At 41.0% G+C, this 16,561-nt stretch overlaps 1 protein-coding gene across 1 annotated transcript in view; it reads left to right on the top strand.

The window, feature by feature from the left end:
- Positions 1-16,561, top strand: part of gpr63 (G protein-coupled receptor 63) — a 97,293-nt gene that overhangs the window by 56,570 nt on the left and 24,162 nt on the right. The gene's annotated exons all lie outside the window — the stretch shown is intronic.

Here is a 16,561-nt window from a genome sequence, read left to right on the forward strand (position 1 = left end):
GGCATACCTGGGCAATTTTTCACATTGTTGGGTAGTTGCTGGTGTTGCAAACAGCTAGTGTATTGAAACAGTTTAGTTAGGGGCATTACTAGTTCTGGAGCTCAAGTCCTAGTGTTGTTGCTGGAATGTTGTCAGAGCCCATGATCTTTGCCATATCTGGTGCTGTCAGGTGATTCTTGATATCACGTGGAGTGAATTGAATTTTCTGAAGACTGTCTGAACATCTGTGATGCTGGGAACCTTGGAAAGTGGTTGAGATGGATCATCCACTTCGTTCTTTAGATTGATGCAAATGCTTCAGCCTTGTCCTTTGCACTGATGCACTCAGCTCTCCTTGTCGTTGAGGATACTTGTGGAGCTTCTAAATCTGGTTGGTTGTTTCATTGTGTTCCAGCAATTCCAACTGGAAGTGTCACAACTGCAGAGCTTGGATCTGATCCATTGATTGTTGGATCACTCGGCTCTGTCTGTCCTCTGCTGCTTCTGCTGTTTGTCACGCAGTCTTGTGCTGAACCAGTTTGAACACCAAAAGGCTGACAGTACTTGACCAATTCTTCTTTCCCCCATCATTGGCTATCCCTTAATTCGAGGACAACATCTACTCAAGTTTGAGAGTTTCTGCTATGTGTTTACATGTGACTGAGTAGGCCAATTGTGCCCCAACGATCTTTAGGAATCAAAACCTTGTGGGACATCTGCCCCCGTTTTCTGGATTTCATTCCTTTTCTTCCCTCCTCTGCTATCGCTGTCCCTCATCATGGAGGTATTTCGACTCAAAACTTGATACAGTTTTATGAACAAGTTATTGCCCCCCTTTGAGCAACTTGTGGCAAGCTCCTTCCATTAATGTTAATGCAACTGCATATCAAGGAAAGTTTCAGAGTGTCTTTATAGCATTTTCTTTGTCTTATGCTGGAATGACAGTCATTTGAAAGTTCAGAAAGCAGGGCCTGGCAGGGAGATGCTTTTCAGCAATCTGAAAATTAGTTTTACAGGAAGTCTACCTGAATGCTTACAAAGTCGGCTTTAAGGACACTAGCATTTGCACAATGCAGCAGAGGCATTTGCTGACAGTGTTTCTCTAGTACTGTCGCATGATGCTGATACTCGGTTTAGGCCTGTCTGAAGCACAGAGGTGTGGTGACAACAATTATTCTGTACGTGAGAACTTGTGTTTACTTGCGGAGCTCTTTGTTGTCAAATACTCAGCGGTGTAGTTTGTCGAAGGTTGAGCTGTCACAGCAGATCAGTGTTGGATCTGCTCATCATTGGTGGTCTTTTCAGATCATAAGACTTATAGGACGTAGGAACAGAAGTACGCCATTCAACACATTAGTCTGCTCCACCATTCAATGAGATCATGGTTGATCCTCTGGGCCACTTCCTGCTTTTTTCCCAGAATCCTTGATGCCCCATTGATTAAAAATCTGTCAGTCTCAGCCTTGAATATACTTAATGACCCATTCTCTACAGCCTGCGTAGTAAACAATTCCACAGATTCATAACCATCTGAGAGAACGGATTCCTTCTCATTTCTGTCTAAATTGGTCAACACCTTATTCTGAGATTGTGTCAGTGGTTCTAGACTCTCCCACAAAGGCAAACAACCTTTCCACATCTATCCTGTAAAGCCTGTGAAGAACTTTATACATTTCAAAAAGGTTGCCTCTCATTCTTCAAAACTGCACTGCACACAGGTTTGACCTACTTGATATCTCTTCATAAGATAGTCCTTCGATACTCTGGACTGCCTTTAATGCCAATATATCTTTCCTTAGATCAAGTGACCAAAACTGTTCACAGTTTTCCAGCTGTGGTCTAACTAATGCTCATACAATTTTAGCAAGATTTCCTTATTTTGATTCCATTTGAAATAAAGGCCAACATTTCATCTGCCTTCTGTATTACCTACTGAACTTGAATGATAACTTTTGCGTGATTTATGCATGGGGGAGGACTCACAGATCTGTCTGTTCTGTAACTTTCTACAGCCATTGCCTATTTATATAATAAGCAGCTCCTCTTCTTCCAGCCCACATTATATTCTATCTTCAAATTTTTGCCCACTCACTTGACCTGCCTATATCCCTGCTGCAGGCTCTTGTGTCCTTACCACTTGTCTTCCCACCATTTTTTGTGTCATCTGCAAACTTGGTAATAGTTGATTCACTTTCCTCATCCAAGTCATTATATATAGTGTAAATAATTGTGAAATCAGCACTGATTCCTGTGGCACTCCACTAGTTGCAGGTTGCCATTCCTGAAAATGCCCCCCTTTTACCCATCACTCCTGTAGTGAATTAGTTAGCCAGTCCTCTGTGCATGCTGACATTTCATCTCCACTACCATGAGCTCTTATCTTTTATAGGCAAGCATGTGGTACCTTACGAAACACTGTCTGGAAATCTAAATACAAGATCATAAGATAGAGGAGCAGAATTAGGCCATTCATCCCATCGTGTCTGCTCTACTTGATCATAGTCAATATGTTTCTCAACCCTATTCTCCTACTTTCTCCTCTTACTAATCAAGATTCTATCGCTGTCTTAAAGACATTCAATGACTCAGCCTCCATAGCCTTCTGCGGCAATCAGTTTCTCCGATTAACCACCTCATAAAAATCCCTGCAGTGTGGAAGCAGGCCATTTGGCCCATCGAGTCCAGATCAATCCACTGAAGAGCATTCCATCCTGAGCCCCACCCCCCCCGGTACCCTATCCCTGTAATTTTGCATTTCCCATGGCCAATCCGTCTAGCCTGCATATCCCTGGACACTGTGGACAATTTAGTATGGCCAATTCACCTAACCTACATATCTTTGAACTGTGGGAAGAAACTGGATTACCCGGAGGAAACCCACACAGACACAGGGAGAATATACAAACTCCACACAGACAGTCGCCCGAGGCTGGAATCAAACTTGGGTCCCTGGTGCTGTGAGGAAGCAGTGCTAACCACTGAGCCACCTGGCCACCTTCATTCTTCAGTCTGAAGAATTCCTCCTCATCTCTGATCTGAAGGATCTTCTGTTCAGTCTAAGGCTGTGCCTTTGGTTACTAGTCTCCCCTACTAGTGGGAACATCTTCTCCATGTTCACCCTATCCAGGCATCTAGGTATTCTGTAAGTTTCAATCAGATTCCCCCCTCATCCTTTTAAACTCCAAGTACAGACCGAGAATCCTTAACTGCTCCTTATATGACAAGCCCTTCATCCTTGTGATCACTCGTATAAACCTCCTCTGGAACACCCTGGCTGTCCTTTGTCTATTCTGGTACATCTACTGGTTCCCTATTTTTTATCCTGATAGTTATCTCAAAAGAAATCTAATAAATACGGCAGGCATTACTTCAGCTTCATGATGCAGTTGACTCTGCTTCATAATATTATGTATTGGTAAATGCTCTGTTATCACATCCTTTATAATAAACTCTAACAGTTTCCCAATGACAGACATTAAGCTACCTAGCATTTAGTTACCTTTTTTTTGATGCCTCCTTCCCTGTTTCAGTAAAACTGTTACATTGACAGTATTCTAATCCTCTGGCACTTTGAATGTATGAATTTTTGGAAGATTTCTGCCAGTGCATCCACTATCTCTGTAGCTACTTCCTTTAATATCCCAACATGTATTCCATCAGATCCAGGTGAATTATTGCTCTTTAAAGTAAAATAACTGGAAACATATAAAGGAAAAATGCATCATCCTGCTTACAGCATAGAGCCAGGAATCTCCTGCTCCAGGCTGTGTGGATCATGACCTTTGGCCTTTGAAGAAGTGCAGGGGAGCTGTTGTGTTTTGACTGGACTTGCGGGGAGGTACGGTGGTGGAGGGTAATAGCGTTCTGGTCCAGATGGAGTTCAGCAGCTCTTCTGAGTTGTTCCACTGTTTATGGGTTACAGTCTGCCATGAGGACCTCGCTGTTTCAGCAGATGCCTAGGGAGAAGAGGGAGGGGCTGCTGAGCTCAGAAGTGGTTAGTTCCCTGCAGGCCAGAAGTAATGACACCCTCATCTCTGGTCTGTCGCATGGTGAGGTGTGGGAGGGGTGGCGGGGGCAGTGATGGTGGTTCGGGGGTTGGATGTGTTAGAGATAGTGGCTGCAGCAGGCATTCAGGCTTCTGCTGTCTAGGGGCTGGTTAGTGCAGACCAGAGTCAGTGGTGTGACATGAGGACAGAGTTATAGCTCATGCCAGATTGGCACCAAGCAGGTTAATTAAGGTACTGCCGTAAACGAATGTTAATATGAATCATTTCTGACATTTCTGGTAGCAGTCGTTAAAGCAAAACAATGCTAGAAGAGTTAATGCTGAACACTAACTCCCTGTTCATTACTCTCAATTTTTTTATGCCTTTAAAGCTAAAGAATTAAAGACAATAAACTTCTGTCCTCATGAAACTCATGGGATGTAAAGAAATACAGTCAGTTGGTTCACAAATGAGCTCGGTGTAGGAAACAAAAGGTCAAGATTGATTGCTGCCTTTGCGAATGGAAAGCAGGTTTTTAGTGCTATTCTGTAGGGCACAATGTTGGATCACTTGCTCTTTGTGGTATATGTTAATGGTTAAGGCTTAAATGTGGTAGGCATAGTTTGAAAATTTGCAGATGGCACAAATTAGCTGGGTAGTTGATAGTGAAGAGGGTGGCAGTCAACTGCAGGATGATATCAATGGATTGGATGTGTGGGCAGAGGAGTGACAAATAATATTAAATCTGGGAAAGTGAAGTTATGTATTTGGGAAGACAAGCAAAGCAGTAAAATACAGTGCTATGATACCAGCTGATGTTCATGCTGGACAATTCAAATCCCAGCATGAAGCATGGTTTGGCAGGTTATATATTGTTTTGTTTTTATTTAAAGTACTGGCCTAGCACTGAAACATAAGAATGCACTGTTGCAGGTTTGGATTTAACAATAGAACAACTTATTACACAAAAGAAGTGGCATACAGCACAATTTGAAGGATTTTGAAACAGCAGTAGAATAAAAACCCATCTATTCCAACACCACCAGTTTACAGTACTCAAGACCAGAGAGAGTACTCTTTTCTACTCTTGAGAGCTTGATTTATTACGGATAGTCAGCATGGCTTTATGCAGGGAGGTCTTGTCTCAGCTTAATTAGAGGCTTTGGAGAGGGTCCAGAAAGAGTTTTACCAAGATGTTATCTGGATTGAGTGTATTAGCTATAAGGAGAGGTTGGACAAACTTGGATTATTTTCACTAGTGTGTTGGAGACTGAGGGATGACACGAAAGAAGTATGTGAAGTTATGAGGAGTATGGATAAGATGGATAATTGGAGTCTTTTTCTCAGGCTGGAAATGCCAAGTACTAGGGAGCATAGGTTTAAGGTGAGAAGGGGAAAATTTAAAGGACATGAATGAGGAAAGTTTTTTATTGCAGACAGTAGTCTGTACCTGGTTCGCAGGCATGGAATAGAGAGATATGGACTATGTTCTTGCAGATAGCATTAACTCAACATGACATCATGGTCAACACAGATAAGATAGGCCAAAGGGCCTGTTCCTGTGCTGTACTGTTCTATTGTTCTGTTGATAACCTCTTATTATTCACACTATTCAGTTTAAACTTTCAAATAACCCCTCAGGTCCTATCCAAACAATTCTGGTCTGGAGGTTTCAAACTGAAAACCTTACATTGAGAGTGCATTCTGAATTAGCTCCTTGCTGCAGGAGAAATTGTTTGTTCGTTTGACTACAGTCAAAATTTCTGTGAATTGCCAACAAAGCTGTCTATGGGATTTTCCTATGCAAAGAATCAATTATTGATTCGTCTCAAGCAAAAGGAGCCCAATGATTTTCAACTTCTGCTCTTTCCAATTGTAATACTTCCACTAAGCAAATGTTTCTGAGTACTCCCAGACAACCCCAGCTCTTTGACAAATGCTGTTTTAAAATATGCTCCAGAAATATTGACAAGTTAATTATTAGCCCTTTACACACAGACCAAAACACCCAAGCCACAAGTTCAAAATCCAAATTTTAAAAATAAATGATATCAATATAGTATAATACACCTCCCATCAGATTAATGAGAGAGTATTGAGAGGAGTAGAGGTGGTGAGAAATCTCACAGATAAAGTCTTAAAGAAGGAAGATTGGGGTGTTTTCTTTCATTTGGCAGTGTTATGAATGCAAAGGCAGGGAGGTTATGCTGGAGAAATGTAAGACACTGGTAAGCCCACTGCTCTGATTTTCTGTACAGCTCTGGTCACTACATTTCAGGAAGGACGTAATTGCTCTAGAGATAATAGAATAGATTTACAAAAATGTTATCAGGGCTTAAAAATTGCACCTGTGAGCAAATATGGGATAGGCTGGCGTTGTTTTCCTTAGAACAGAAGAGGCTGAGGGGTGATTTAATTGAGGTAGGAAAAATAATTGAGGGGCTTGGATAGAGTGAATGGGAAGACCTTTTTCCTCTAGGAGAGAGGTCAGTGACTAGGGGGCACAGATTTAGGGTGATTTGTACAAGGATTAGAGGGAATATGAGGAACAACCTTTTTCAGCCAGATGGTGGAGGGTGTCTGCAACTCACTGGACTAACCATATAAATACTGTTGCTTCGCGATCAGGACAGAGAATAGGAATGATTTAGTGAGCAACTCATCCCAAAGCCTGTAAACCATCCACAAGGCTCAGGATTTTGAGCCAGTGACACTGAAGAAATGCAATATGAATACGTTTGGTGAATTTCCGTAGTGCATCTTATAAACAGTACGCAATATTGTTACCGTGTGTCATCAGTGGAGGGAGTGAATGTTTTTGGATGTAGTGCCGATCAAACAGACTGCTTTGTTCTGGATAGTGTCGACGTTCTTGAGTATTGACTGAGCTGCATTCATCTAAGCAAGTAGGGAGTATTCCATCACACTCCTGAATTGTGCCTTGTAGATGGTAGACAGGAGGTAAGTTATTCAACCCAGAATTCCTAGCCGCTGACCTTCTCTTGTAGCCACAGTATTAGTATGGATAGTCCAATTCATTTTCTGGTTGGTGTTAATTCCAAAGGTGTTGATAGTAAGGCCTCAGCAATAGCATTGAATGTCAAGGGCTGAATTTTAGATAATATTGTGAGGGTTATTCATTCAACTAAAAGCTGTGTGCAGCAGGTGGTAGAATTCTGAAACAAACACAGAGAATGTTGGAGAAATTCAAAAGGTCTGGCAGCATCATGAAAAAAAAAGTTAACATTTTGAGTTCAATACGATTCTTCTTCAGAACTGAAAAGGGTTGGAAATTTTCCGAAACAGATGGAGAGGATAGATGATATAGAGGCCCAGTGCAAAAGACAATGAGATTGTTAATTGTGGTGAAAGAGAAAAAGAAACATGTTTAAAGAGACCAATTACACACCAGTTAGTTTAATTTTGACAATGGGAAAATGTTTGGAAGCAGTTGTTTTGGAATAGAATCAGTAGCCACATTAGAAAAGGTAGAATGATTAGAAAAGGTCAGTATGGATTTCTAAGTGGGAGATGGTGTTTACCTAACTTGCTGGAGGTTTTTTTTTTGAATAGGTCATGGAACGAATTGATGAGGGTAATGCTTTTGTTGTGATATGCATTTCAGACTTGTGCCCAAAGTTGTTGATCATAGAATAAAAGGGACAGTAGCAACATGGATACAAAATTGGCTGAGTGATAGAAAACATGAGTAATGGTCAATGAATATTTTGCAGGCTTGCGGAAGTTTTGTTGTAGAGTTCCTCAGGGGTTGCTATTGGAAACCTTTTTCTGATTATATGTTAATCTTCTTGATGTTGGCATGCAGGTACAGTTCAAAAGTTTGTAAATAACCGTAAACTTGGAAAAATAGTAAAATTGTGAGGACAGTGTGGAACTCCAAAAAGATATTGACAAGTTGGAGGAATGAGTGGGTAGGTGGCAGGTGAAATTTAAAGCAGAAAAGTGTGAGGTGATGTGCAAGGATACTGAGTGATAACATAATATAGGGGGAGAATTTTAAAGAGGGTGAAAGAGTAGAGGGAAATTGGGGCTATGTGTGCATAGATGATTGAAGCTGGCAGGACAAATAGACAGCAGTAAATAAAGCATATGGTGCTCTCACATTTATTAATAGGGCCACAGAGTACAAGAGCGTGGATATGATGTTGAACTTGAACAAGACGCTTGTTGGCCTCAGCTTAGAATTTTGTGTACAGTTCTGGTTGCTACGTTAAAGAAAAAAATGTGTTGGAGATAATGCAGAAGTGATTTATGAGAATGGTTCCAGTTCCATCTTTGGCATGTATGCCATTGTCAAAATAATTTATCAAAAAAAACTTAAATTACTTAAAAGAAATTACTTAAAAGTTCAATACGTCTAAATAATTTGGGGCTATGATCTGTTGTCATGACAACATCATAGATCAAGAACTGTGCAGTGGCTTTGAACCCACTGGAAATGTTCTGAGCATTTTTCTTTATTGGACAATTTCTACAATTAACTTATGTTATTCTACAGTGGTATAGATTATCAAGTGTACTTTGTGTTTATATAAACAACAACTTTTGTTCATATTTTTAAAAATATGAATAATCTGTATTACTTTTGAGCTGTCTCCATATTTTTTCATTTGGGCTAATAAAAGATAACAAGAATATCGCTCATAGAGAATTGTATTTGTACCATAGTACCACAGAGAAATCATTATGATGGTATTCAATAAAGAGAATTTTTTTTTTTAAATGTTAAAGTTAGCAATATTCATTTCCGTGAAATACATTCTCACATGGCTGGTGGAAATTGTCATGTTTAATGACTGAGCCAGTTTAATTTGTAACATGATTCTAACAGATTGAATCACAGAATTTTAATAGCGCAGAGGGAAGCGATTTGGCTCATTATGTCTATACTGGCTGTGAGATGTAGGTGTAAGATTCACAGCACTGGTAAATGTGCAAGGTTAGGTGAAGCTTGCTAATTGTTTGAGGTTGAAGTATAGGTGCAATGTTTGGCGTAAGTGATGATTGATGAGAGTTTTTTTGGAAGGGAAGCGGTAGGGTGGCATGAATTCAGTAATGAGTGTCTGATTTTACAGGCAACAGTTTCTCAAATCAACCAGACGGCATTGCAGAGAGGAAGACAAGCACTTTACAAAGGAGAAGAAGGGAATTGAAGCGACAGATTCACCGTTTAATGCTCTTTCTCTTAACTGCTTTTCCTGACGAGTGACATAGCTAAGAATGGTTTTAGTAGCAGTTGAAGCAGGTGCCTGCTTAACTGGTGAATGTCTGTTGTTCCAAGTGACAATGAAGGCAGCCCAGCTGTAAGGACTTGGATGCAGTGTAGAAATAAACTTTGTGACTTTGAATGAGTGGTCAAGGAATGCCACTTTAAATACCATATCCAGTCAACTGAACCGTTTGCTCAGAGACTGCTGGGCTCATCTCACTCATCAGCAATCTTCTGTCAATGCTTCTCCTGACTTTCACACACTGAGTATGCTTCACCTGACTCCCTCTCACATATATAGCATTGCTGAAAATCTCTCACCCACATTTCACACCTTACATAGACTGCCAATTAGTCATCAATGGCAGCCACTTCAACCAAACACTCCTAACTCATCTCTCTTTCTCTTCAGGATGAATGTGTTACATAATCCTCAGGCAGGAGGACCTAACCAGGCATGGTTCATGTCCTCCACAGGAGAAGACTGCTTGCAGTTAAAATAAGATCATGACTGAGACCCTAGTGGCTATCGAAGCTCACATCCAGTTATCATCATCCTTGTATTCCATTTTATCCTCAACCCACAATGTTTTCTGGTTTGCAAGTTTAGACGGTGTAAGCATGTCTTTCTTATTTTCACTCCTCAGATCCCTGAAAAGCTGCAGCCTGGCCAAGAACTGGCAGAATGGAATTGGAAGATCAGGAAGACAGTGATGGGGGAGAAACATCATTTCTCTATCCTATGTTCTCAAGCACCAGCTGTTAAAGTAGAGGACAGCTTAAAAGTAAGAACTGGATGTGTTGACACACTGACACAAGTGGACTGCAGCCAAGCTAGCGACATGGGTAATGCAGGGACCAGATTATCAGAGAGCACAGGTTTTGCTGCAGAAGACTCATGAAGACATCACCGGGGCAGCCTGCAGAAATCGATTAATAATATCCATGCTGAAATGCCAGCCAGAAAATCTGCAGCCAATATCAGGGCCATCAAGGAGTCTAGTATCAGCTTGGTATCAGATTTTGAGTAGAGCCTCGAGTCTGCCAGTGAGAATTTTTGAACGTTTCACGAAGCAGCATCAGCTACTGATGGTATCAGCTTCTACTTAGCCCCAGCAGAAACCACACAACATTTGGCTGCTGCATTAGAAGCTCAGATTGAAGTCATGTAAGCCTTTTTGCCTCCTGGGCTAATATTGCTTCTGTCATCATTGTGGATAGCAGTGTTCAATGGGGCTTAGATGTTTTGCAGCAGTGCAGCAATCTGCTTTCCAGCACATTGCTACTTTTGCTGAAGTGTTGCCCTACGCTGGTAAATTGACACCAGCACTATTGAATACCAGTTCTTCTCTCAGAATATCTACGCTAATCTTCCTGCTACTGCCACTCCTCCAGTGCCTTTGCTGGTGCCTACAATCTCAGCAAAGAAAATAGTAGTGGCCAATTAGCATCTAAGGTGAAAGTAAGACAATAATCTCATGAAATAGCTTTGATGGGTGGTTCTTTTGACATTATCATTAGCTGGTGCATTATTAAGCTCACAATGGCAGCACCGGTATGCAGTGGACCCTCCATACTTCCAGGCAATGGTCCCTGTCCCTGTGCTGACACTCTACTTAAGATGCATGGAACCAAAATACTGCCTAAAACATCAGAAATACAGATAGTAGGCAACCATGTCTTGTGGCTAATATTTTGTGAGCATGTGAGTGTGAAATAATCAGGGCAAGTAATCATGAAAGAGATGTGATTAACAAAAATATTACAATACATGACTTCAAAGGAAGCTTGTCAATATAACTCTGCTTTGTAACTCCCTGTAGTGGAATCATTTTTTAAAATTGCATTACCCACTTCAATTCCATTTTAATTACTCTGTAAGTCGTTATTCTTCGGCTTAGAATAGTCTCCACTGATTTAGAATAACCCACATGGACTAAGCATGACATCTGTTTCCTGCTACACATCATAGTTAAATCATATCAATGAGGACAAAGTTTCTTTGCAAAGCTGCCCGCTTGCTGCCCTCCTGCTGTGTAAGATCTATTTGAATTTTGGCCAATCTGTGATATTCTGAAAAATGAATTATGGCTGCTCTTTACCGCTATTTCAATTATTATTGTTATTATTATTTACAAATGATTTAAATTAAGGTTAAATATTCTATTTGAACACGTTTAGCAGCATCGCACAATATTTCTTGATATTCATTATGAACCTGAGAGATCTAATGTTCTTAATATGTTTTCCTTTCCCTTGCCCGACTCCTCCCGAACAGGCTGTAATTCTATCAGTACAAACCACCTTCTTGTACCCCACTCTATGACCATTTTTTTGTGTGTGCTGGACTCAATAGATTATTCAATTGCATAACGTATCGCAGATGATCTGGCTCTTGCTTTCACCTAAACTCAACACAGACTTCCTTTTCAGCTAAAGACACTGAATAGTAAATAGTAATGTAAATGTCAATTGATTCTTTCTTCCTGTAACCTCCTCTGCTGCCTATATTTCTAAATTCTAAAGCCATCAAAGCTTACTGCAAAAACCTCCAAAGTAATTTCCAATGTTCCACATAAGGCAGGAGACAGAATAATGGTGGAAGGTTGATTTTCAGACTGGAGGTCTGCCACCAGCAGTGTTCCACAGGGACTGATTCTCGGTCCCCTTTTGTTTGTCATTTATATAAATGATTTGGATGAGAATATAGAAAGCATGATTAGTAAGTTTGTGGATGACACCAAAATTGGTGGCATTGAAGACAGTGAAGAAGGTTTTCTAAGATTACAAAGGGACCTTGATCAAATGGGTCAATGGGCTGAAAAATGACAGATGGAGTTCAATCTGGATAAATATGAGGTATTGCATTTGGTACAACAAACAAAGGTAGGGCTTATACAATTAGTGGTAGGGCCTTGGGTAGGGTTGTAGAACAGAGGGACCTAGGGGTACAGGTACATAATTCTTTGAAGTTTGCATCATAGGTAGACAGGGTGGTTAAAAAAAGTGTTTCGCACACTTGCCTTCATTGCTCAGCCCTTTTGAGTGTAGGAGTTGGGAAGTCATGTTGAGGTTGTACAGGACATTGGTGAGGCCTCTTCTGGAATACTATGTCCAGTCCCGGTTGCCCAGTTATAAGAAGGATATTATCAAGCTGGAGAGGGTTTAGAAGACATTTACTAGGATGTTGCTGGATATAAAAGGTTTGAGTTATGAAGAAAGGCTGGATAGGCTGGGACTTTTATCACTGCAGCGTAGGAGGTTGAGAGGCGACCTGATAGAAGTTCATAAAATAATGAGAGGTACAGATAGAGTTAATGGGAGTTGTCTTTTCCCTAGGATGTAGTGTTTCAAGACTAGGGGCTGCATTTTTAAGGTGAGAGGAAAGAAATTAAAAAAAGACATGAGAGGGAATTTTTTTTTACACAGAGGGCAGTTTGCATGTGGAATGAACTTGCTGAGGAAGTGGTTGATGCAGGTACAATTACAACATATAAAAGACATTTGGATAGATACATGAAAAGGAAATGTTTGGAAGGATATGTGCCACGAGCAGGCAGGTGTGACTAATTTAGTTTGGGATTATGTTCGGTGTGGATTGGTTGGACCGAAGGGTCTGTTTCCGTGCTGTATGACTCTTATGTACCCTTACCTTCACTTGGCGTCCATGAGGGAATTTTGCTACTGAGCATACCTAATGTGGAAATCTCTCTTGAAATCATTTTCATTTGTTACTATTGTACTATCCATAGTTTAAAACAAAACACCTCTGTACCTACAAACACAATATATTGTAGATACTGGAGATCTGAAATATAAAGGAACAGGAAATGTTGGAGAAACTTGGCAAGCCAGGCATTATCTGCGGAGAGGGAACAATATTTAATTTTTCAACTCCAATTCTTCTTTAGACCTAAAAGTTAACTCTTTTTATCTCACTCCTCCGATGCTGCCAGATCTGCTGAGTTTCACCAACACTTGCAGTTACTATTTCTGTAAGTACCTCCATTGAAATGCTTTTGATCATTTCCTGCTTGTAGTTCTCTCCTTCTTTTGTGTTCTGTTTATGTGGATGATCATCGTGATGAATAGAATTTTAGCCTCAGTTGAATCATAAAGTCCATATCATTTTGTTATCCATATATGCAGTTATATCTATTTATTTAAGATATAGCTGATTGCATCAAACTGATGTTGCTGCTAGTTTTGAGTCTGTGAATTAAACTAGAATTCATGATATAAGTTTGGATCAAAATGGTGTTATGAAGAAGTCTAGTTGGCACAGGGTGTGTCAACCTCTGGCTCATATGGCGCTAATTTTGATATATTAAGTGATAATTTATACTTAACGTATTGTCTTTAACATGAAAATGGCCAGAAGTGCTGAATGCTTTTTAATCTATTCTCCCATTATTGCCTAAGTGTTGATTTAGCCAGTCTGGTCTATTGTCTGCTCAAATGAAAGGTCACTGACCTGATTACCAGTACAACCATATTTTGGTGGTGTCATTTTCATTGTTTCATTGGAGGGATTTTCTCCACAAGGCAAAGCAAATTTTCTTGCGCTGTTGTCACAAACACACCACCTGTCCACTGCATCAGAGATAGTAAGAACTGTAGATGCTGGAGTCAGAGATAACACAGTGCGGAACTGGAGGAACACAGCAGGCCAGACAGCATCAGAGGAGCAAGAAAATTGACGTTTCGGGTCGGGACCCTTCTTCAGAAATGAAGAAGGGTTCTGACCTGAAATGTCAGCTTTCCTGCTTCTCTGATGCTGTCTGGCCTGCTGTGTTCCTCCAACTCCATAGTGTGTTATTCCTGTCTATAGCATTCCTAAACTGTCCCTCTCAGCCACTGCTATTTCCAATTCTGCCACTCGCTATAGCTAGACTGATTCGCCACTGCTGGGATATACCAACATTCTGGGTGTTACCATCATTGGAACCATAGCTGTTGACAGTCCAGAGTTGCCCTTCACCATCAATGTAGTGGCATAGCAATCACAAATAAAAACTTCTCACTGTTCAGAGGTGGGGCTTCTGACTCTTCCTTGGACATTTTAACACTGATCGCCATTTAGACATCAGGCCACACAGCTTACCTTCACTTTGTCATATCCCACCTTATAACCGTCCCTAAGTCACTGCTACTTTCTGCCCAATTCCAACTATGGCCCAGCAACTTATAATTGTTCAATGAGGAACTATCTCATATAGCAAAGCGTTCAGGTGCTTCAAAAAATGGTCTTTTATGTACAAACACCAAAAGCGAAAAGAAATCAAACAAATAGTAGCTGCATTTGTCTCTTGAACAGAAATATGTTATTTGCATGTCATGCACCAACAATTTTACAGTCAATAAATGATCACTGCATTCAGCTGTTATCTGCTGGAACCGGGTGTCAATTAAATCCTGTCCGGCTTGTAGCTGTAACAACACTGCTGTGTTTTATCATGCAGAAGGTGATGTTCCTCCTGCTCAATGCCCTCATTTTCCTTCTTGGAAGACTGCTGTCTGCTCTTTTTGTTTGACAGCATCTATCACATCCTCTCGAGATGTGCAGAGCTTGACTTGCTGGGATTATGTGGCACACTCTGTCTAGCCTGGAGTACAACACCCTACCGGGCTCAGTTTCATTATGAGGAAGCCTGTTGTCCGCTCCTCCATAGGGCTAATCAAAGAACGGGCTGCATTGTCTATCTTGTCTCTCAGTCAAGGTGTTGTGCAATAGACTCACCAGCTATGGTCATAGCAGGTAGCCCTTGTCTCCCAAGGATGGCCTTACAAGTGGCCATCTTTGTAAGGCAACTGGACTCTCAAATGTAGCTGGAACACATGACTTTGCTAACTTTTAGGCATTGTAGCAGTTCCCAGGGTGCCAGGCACAAACGTCTAAGCAGTGGAATCGATCATCACAGCACAGTTGCCCTTGATGGAATAGAACCCACTTCTATTGATGAACTTAGCTGCATTATGATATAATCCCCTCAATGTGATGTATGTACAGCCTAAAGCACCCTGCCCCAGGGGAAGCTAGTTATGTTGCTAAATCTAACAAGTCAAACTGCAGCACTGACCTCGTCAGGGTGAAATAAGAGGAAGCGGTGTGATCTGGCCGAAATTGTCATAGTTTTGATGTATGTGTGGACGGATGATTGGGAGATCCCACACAAATCCTTTGTCACTCCTTGGAAAGAGCCTGTTGCAAAAACTGCTGCTGTTACCTTGTTGGTCACTGGGATAGGATGGCCACCCATTCCTTCAGGTCACAGGTGCTGCTCCAGCAGCTGCCATAGTTCAGTGGCAGTACCCTGTTACATTCTCAGTCTGTGCCAAAGCTATGCCTTACTCATCTGGAGAAATAGCATTGAAGATGAAAGACACTTGGCCTCCTGCACATCCTGAAGTGAAGGCTGCTTTGCAGATGCTGGAAGCTGCAGTTGGTCCTGGGTTTGCTGGTACGCCTGTTCCTCCTCCATTTCTCTGTGCCTTCATTGCATCACTGCAATGATTACAGTAGCCCCTGCTATGCATTAGCTCAAAGTCATTGATGCAAAACATGAATGACAGTTCTAATTGTTTTATGTTTTCATTTGCATTACCTTGGTAACAGATGAAGAATTTTAATTCCAGAAGCAATTATCCTGTAAGAGGACCATACAATGTAGCTAAGTTCATCAATAGAAAAGGGCTCTATTCCATCAATGTGCAAGAGAATCAAATAAAATGTTTTAAGTTGGCAGACTCATTTCAGGGACCATATCATTCAGCTTGCCATCTATTTGTGTACATCAAGGATCCATAGTAGGTAGGATCTCACCTGAATTTTATATGTAACGGTTTCAGAATGTTCAGTGCTGAGTATTTTCTCATGTTCACCGTCACTGCTCAATGTAAGGTGAAGTGCACCTTTCTCAGTCCAAAATCTAGATGAATAAACTTGACATAGGGTTTCCCTCAGCAATCTAGGATGCCTTACATTCATCTGGTAGTTTATTGTCTTTGAATGATGTCAACCTATTTAGTATGTTGTTTTTTTTTCTGTTTTTGTGCTATTAAATATCTGTACACCCTCTTTCCTCTTCTGGAACATTATCATACTTTTTCTGTGTGAAAACAGATGCAGTGCACTCATGCAATAACTCACTCATGTCCTCTGACAACAAGGTGCAGGGCTGGATGAACACAGAAGGCCAAGCAGCATCATAGGAGCAGAGAGGCTGACGTTTCGGGCCTAGACCCTTCATCAGAAAAGGGGGAGGGGAAGGGGGTTCTGAAATAAATAGGGAGAGAGTGGGAGGCGGATAGAAGATGGATAGAGGAGAGGATAGGTGGAGAGGAAACAAACAGGTCGAAGAGGCGG

The sequence above is a fragment of the Rhincodon typus genome, chromosome 5, assembly GCF_021869965.1.
Source record: "Rhincodon typus isolate 14 chromosome 5, sRhiTyp1.1, whole genome shotgun sequence".
Classification (NCBI taxonomy): domain Eukaryota; kingdom Metazoa; phylum Chordata; class Chondrichthyes; order Orectolobiformes; family Rhincodontidae; genus Rhincodon; species Rhincodon typus.